This window comes from Microplitis mediator, chromosome 9, assembly GCF_029852145.1.
Source record: "Microplitis mediator isolate UGA2020A chromosome 9, iyMicMedi2.1, whole genome shotgun sequence".
Taxonomy (NCBI): domain Eukaryota; kingdom Metazoa; phylum Arthropoda; class Insecta; order Hymenoptera; family Braconidae; genus Microplitis; species Microplitis mediator.
The window spans coordinates 19,280,693-19,286,692 of record NC_079977.1 but is presented as its reverse complement, the minus strand read 5'-3'; the positions used below and the strand labels follow the sequence as shown (position 1 = coordinate 19,286,692).

General features: G+C 30.6%; 1 long non-coding RNA gene across 2 annotated transcripts; it reads right to left on the bottom strand.

Annotated features, from left to right (window-relative positions):
- Positions 1 to 2,217: 2,217 nt before the first annotated feature.
- LOC130674642 (uncharacterized) lies at positions 2,218 to 3,763 on the bottom strand. Of its 2 annotated transcripts, none has more exons than XR_008991088.1 (3): positions 3,672 to 3,763; positions 2,792 to 2,896; positions 2,218 to 2,550 (listed from the first exon to the last, which is right to left on the bottom strand). It is a non-coding gene; the product is annotated as an uncharacterized LOC130674642 (long non-coding RNA). The 2 variants fall into 2 exon arrangements; XR_008991089.1 differs by having other exon boundaries at positions 3,691 to 3,763.
- Between the last annotated feature and the right edge of the window lie 2,237 nt (positions 3,764 to 6,000).

Here is a 6,000-nt window from a genome sequence, read left to right as displayed (position 1 = left end):
ACTAATATAACAAAATAACTTTAAATATTGACAACTTCCGCCTTTAAACATCCAAGTAATTCAATTCGTAGGTGGCATTTTCTATTATGTGATCTGTATTCAGTGTTTTCTATACAAGTCACTCCCCATTCTATCCAACCATAAACGAAAATATCGACCTTATAAATAAGGAAGTATCTCAATATATATATTTTTGTGGACCAGTGAGATTTGAAAAATAAAATATTTGAAAATAAAAGTGACAATACAAACTAAAAGGCATTCAGCGACTCAGTTGGTGAGATCCTTATTTTTTTTTTAAGTCAAACTGCCCAGTATCAACGTTGGCGGACATTCAGACAAAAAGAGGGGGAAATGGTAGTATTATATTATGTATGGGCTTAGAAGACACCTTTATGGTTTTATGGATACCTGACCTTTTGGCTATTATAACAGACCACATGCTGCATGCTGTGGCTGGACATGCGTGCGGTCCACAAGCACGTGCGTCGTCCAATCTATAAATACTTATACTCCCACTGCGGAAACTATGTGTTTACATATCAACAGTATATTAAAGCAATCAATTGATTTACGTGTGATTACATGATTCACTGTTCGGTTTGGCTGCCAACCCGTATGAAAATAATATATGTATATGGTCAAAATATACGTAACAATATATGATAAATATCGGAAAATATATGTGGCCAATTTAACTATATTTTCTGATATATTTTTTTATGTTAAAAAATGTAATATTCATCATATACGAGTCCGTATATGTTCAGCATATATAAAATATATATATATATATATATATATATATATATATATGAGTTTGAGCCCTTAATATTAATTGTAATAGGTCTATCATCGCTATTTTTAATTTTAATTCATAATTTGATGTTTTACGTCAGAACTGCTAGAACATTGAAGTAAAAAAAATTCATTTCCACTTATTCTTATCTAAAATTAAATTCCCTACAAAAAAGGTCTAATTGAAAATTTTCGTCAGACAAGCCCTTTCCGATTTATGAAGCTTAATAAATTGATATGATTTTTCGATTTAACATTTGTACTTTTGAATTTTGTAACTGACGAATCAATAAATATCTAAAAAAAGTCCATGACAGATTTTTGAAGGAAATTTAATGCTCTACAAAAAAGGTCTCTTAACATTTTTTGCTAAATTCACTCCTTCGAAAGTTATTCAGGTTATTAAAGTCGTTTTAACTCAACTTCAACCTTGAATAAAGAAATAGTTCCTGTACCATTATGGGAATCATTCCCATGATATTATGGAAATAGTTTCCATAATATTATAGGAACCATTTCTATAATATTATTGGAATGGTTCCCATACTATCATGGAAGAATTAATTTAAAAAAAAGTGTGGTAATCACTTCTACAATACACAGAAATAATATTAAATATAAAAACACTAATTCAAACATTGAAAAAAAAATTTTTAATCGGCAAAGACATTAAAATTCTTAATAAATTTTTGTCTTTTTCAACAAATTAAGCGTCGAAGAAGCTTCATTTGAATCTCTCCATATCATGAGGGAAATTTCTACACTATTTTGCAAAATAAATTTTTATAATATTATGGGAATGGTTCCCATAATATTATAGGAATAGTTTCCATACCATTATGGAAATAGTTCCCATGATAGTATGGGGATAGTTCCCATCATAGTATGGGGATAGTTCCCATCATAGTATGGGAATAGTTCCCATAATAGTATGGGAATAGTTCCCATAATAGTATGGGAATAGTTCCCATACCATTGTAGGAATGGCTCCCATAATAATATGAGAATGGTTCTCATAATATTATGGGATTAGTTCCCATATTGGTATAGAAATTGTACCCATACTGTTATAGGGATGGTTCCCATAATAAATATATATATGAACCATCCCCATAGTAGTGTAGGTACAATTGCCATATCATTATGGGAACTATTTCCATAATGCATAGCAAAACTTAACCCATAATTTTCTTTCCGTGTTGTTTTTCAAGACAAAATAAGTCAAATTTAAGGCAATGAAATAATTTAAGCCAAAAAAAAGTCTAATCGAAGGAAAAAAAGTTAAAAAGAGTCGAGATTAAGTCAATATTGAGTCAAAAAATTTTAAAAATTTCAATGTAGAATACAGTTGTCCAATACCAGGAACGAGATTATGTTGAAAAAGTTTTATAGTTTTAATGAAAAATAAATATCTGCAGATTGGTTTGCGTCTTTATTTATTGATTGTGTCAAACCAAAAACTGACATAAATGATAAGATATATAAACACAGACAAAAAGTGACTTTTTGATGTGACTGTTACAATTGATTGACTTCCAAAAATATATTGCATTGAAATTTGTATCTTAGAGAATAGGCTCCGGAATAATAGAATTTTGTACTGCCTGTATGGAATTATATATCACCATCATTTCTTTTCACTACTTATGGCCCATGGCCCGAGACTTGGGAATTAGAATAACAGGTGCCTTGAAGAAGGTCTCCGGAGCAGCTAAAACCTTTGCAACAAGTTTAACCCTGCGAGGGATGACACTAAAACAAACGAAAATTAATTTTATTAATTTTTTATGATTTTGAATTTTCGTGCATTACAGCAAAGTAAAGAACACATTTTGTTTGTGCTTGTTTATGGTTGACAGTCATTGAGACATGATCACGCAACGGATTTACGCCCGATCACGCATGATCTTGCCTTATTATTCTTTCTGCGATAAAAAAAACTAATAATCTATAGGTTTCATTATTTACGAGTCACCAATAAAAGGTTACTTACCCATCTGCCGGGGCATCCTGCTTGAACTGCACTAGCATGAAAGCCAATTATCAAGAAAATTGACAATAATAATAGAATTACTTTCGACATTTTAGTTGTTTGATTCTGGAAAAATGAAATCATTGTTGAAATAAATCATTCTGTATGTACTATAAAATTTTTATAAAAAATATTAAACATATTTTTGCAAGATAATTAAATTCGATATAAAATGTTTCGAGTAAATTTTTATTTTAGTTTTATAACAACATTTAATATCTGACACGATAAAAATTTACTCCTACGTTTAGTCCTACGATAGGTTTATCGTAAGACTACAGTGAACTTAACCGTAGATTTGCAATAGACTACCGTACAATTAAAGTGGATTTTACCGTAAATTTTTTAGAGTAGCAAAATTTTTTATAGCTTTTTAGTATCTCGAAACTCGTTTTTGTGGAAAAATGAGACTTTTTGAGACATGAAATTTTTTCTCACGGCCAGAGTAAATAACGTGAGTCAAAACACCCATGTTCCAAAGGGTTAAAAATTTTCATTTTTACAAAATGATTAACGATTTTTAAAAAATGATTATTACAAACAAAATTAACTACATTCATTTTTTCGTATCGTAGGTAATATTCATTTAAAATTTCAAGTCTGTAGGTCTTTAAGTCAAAAAACGTGAAAATTTTCTTTTTACACCTCCGCACAGCCCCATCAAATTCGATGTTTTAAAAAAAATTTATACAATCTTTTTCCTTTTCTCGTATACGGAAAAAAAATTCTACCAAAATTTACGATGTTAACATCGTAATCTCGGACTAGACTTTTATTAATGTCAATTTTGAAAAAAAAAAATAAATAAAAATTACACTTTAAAAACTATATTTATTCGTACATTTAATATTTCTATTTACTTTTTAACAAAATAAATATTACAGTGCTGCCGCTGTTATATCACGATGGAAGCTCTAAAAAGTACGATGTTACATCGTAATTTTAAATAGTAACTGCGTCCTCCGCAAGAGGCGCTCTCGTGACTTATGACTGTTTATTCAAATCGTTTATATGGATCTTAAAAACAACATATAGTGTAGGCCCTACAGTGTCCGAGGTGTCGGACACTTCGCACTCGAAAAGACTCGGGTTCGAATCCAACTGCCGAACGATTATTATTTTAATCTTTTCTTTAAAATTTCTCTTCAAATTTTACGATGTTACATCGTAATTTATATTAAAGAGCTTAAGAATTCGTATTATTCGTCTGAAGTATTATTTCTTGAATGAAATTTCCAACCCTACATCGTAAAAATTACGATGTTAAAAGTCTAGTCCACCAATTCAATAATCAATAGGACAAATTACGATGTTAGCATTGTAAATTTAACTAGAATTTTTATTCCGTGTAGGTTATTATTATTTCAAAGTTCAAATCTCTAGGTCTCATGGTTAAAAATCGTGAAAATTTTTTATTCTTACGCCCCCGCAAACTCCTATAACAATCGATTTAAAAAAAAAAAAATCGGAAAATAGTTGACCGCGAGCCAACTCCAACACTTGCTACTCTAAAAAATTTACGGTAAAATCCACTTTAATTGTACGGTAGTCTATTGCGAATCTACGGTTAAGTTCACTGTAGTCTTACGATAAACCTATCGTAGGACTACACGTTGGAGTAAATTTTTATCGTGTCAGATATTAAATATTGTTATAAAACTAAAATAAAAATTTACTCGAAACATTTTATATCGAATTTAATTATCTTGCAAAAATATGTTTAATATTTTTATAAAAATTTTATAGTACATATAGAATGATTTATTTCAACAATGATTTCATTTTTCCAGAATCAAACAACTAAAATGTCGAAAGTAATTCTATTATTATTGTCAATTTTCTTGGTAATTGGCTTTCATGCTAGTGCAGTTCAAGCAGGATGCCCCGGCAAATGGGTAAGTAAACTTTTATTGGTGACTCGTAAATAATAAAACCTATAGATTATTAGTTTATTTTATCGCAGAAAGAATAATAAGGCAAGATCATGCGTGATCGGGCGTAAATCCGTTGCGTGATCATGTCTTAATGACTGTCAACCATAAACAAGCACAAACGAAATGTGTTCTTTACTTTGCTGTAATGCACGAAAATTCAAAAACATAAAAAATTAATAAAATTAATTTTCTTTTGTTTTAGTGTCATCCCTCGCAGGGTTACGATTGTTGCAAAGGTTTTAGGTGCTCCAGAGACCTTTTTCAAGGCACCTGTTATTCTAATTATGAGTATAATAAAAAACAGGGAGAAGTCGCGGCCCATCTGCCATAAGTAGTGAAGAGAAATGATGGTGATATATAATTCCATACAGGCAGTACAAAATTCAATTATTCCGGAGCCGATTCTCTAAGATACAAATTTCGATGCAATTTGGAAGTCAATAAATTGTAACAGTCACATCGAAAAGTTACTTTTTGTCTGTGTTTATATATATCTTATCATTTATGTCAGTTTTTGGTTTGACACAATCAATAAATAAAGACGCAAACCAATCTGCAGATATTTATTTTTCATTAAAACTATAAAACTTTTTCAACATAATCTCGTTCCTCGTAGATTTGTATTATACATTTGAATCTGTATGTTTTCTTGAGCAAGTAGTCGATGTCAGTATTTTAGAACACTTTACTTGATTTAATGGCTTGAACTGTTTTTTTCACATAGCCGTTGTGTATTTGGCTTTAGTTTACACGGGGTTTTCCAATTTTAAGTTTTGATTTCCTGAGAAAGTTATGTAGAATATATGCCCATTCAACAGTTGGAGTTTTTAAAATGAAGTTGATGTCAAAGGGTGAATCGAATTGAAGCATTTTTAGAGTCTTAGTGCGCTGGGTTAAAATCGGTTAATTCGTTCGCGAGATATCGTGGGAGGAAGAAATGCTAAAAAACGGTTTTCTCGAAAACAAGGACATACAAAAGTATTTTCGAGCTCGAATAGCTCGAAAAGGTATTCACAACAATGTTTTCGAGCTCCTCGAGAACAGCGGGAAGTGATAGGGCTGGCCCGCAAGGTCAACCGATAGACAAATTTTTTCTTTAAAACTCCTTGAAAGAATTGTAGAGGTCTCCTATTGCAAATGGCTAGGTAACTCAGTGTCGTTTAATTACAATTAATAAGAATAAAAAAGGCTGTATAACTATATCTTTATATATCTATGTAAAATTAACATTGATGG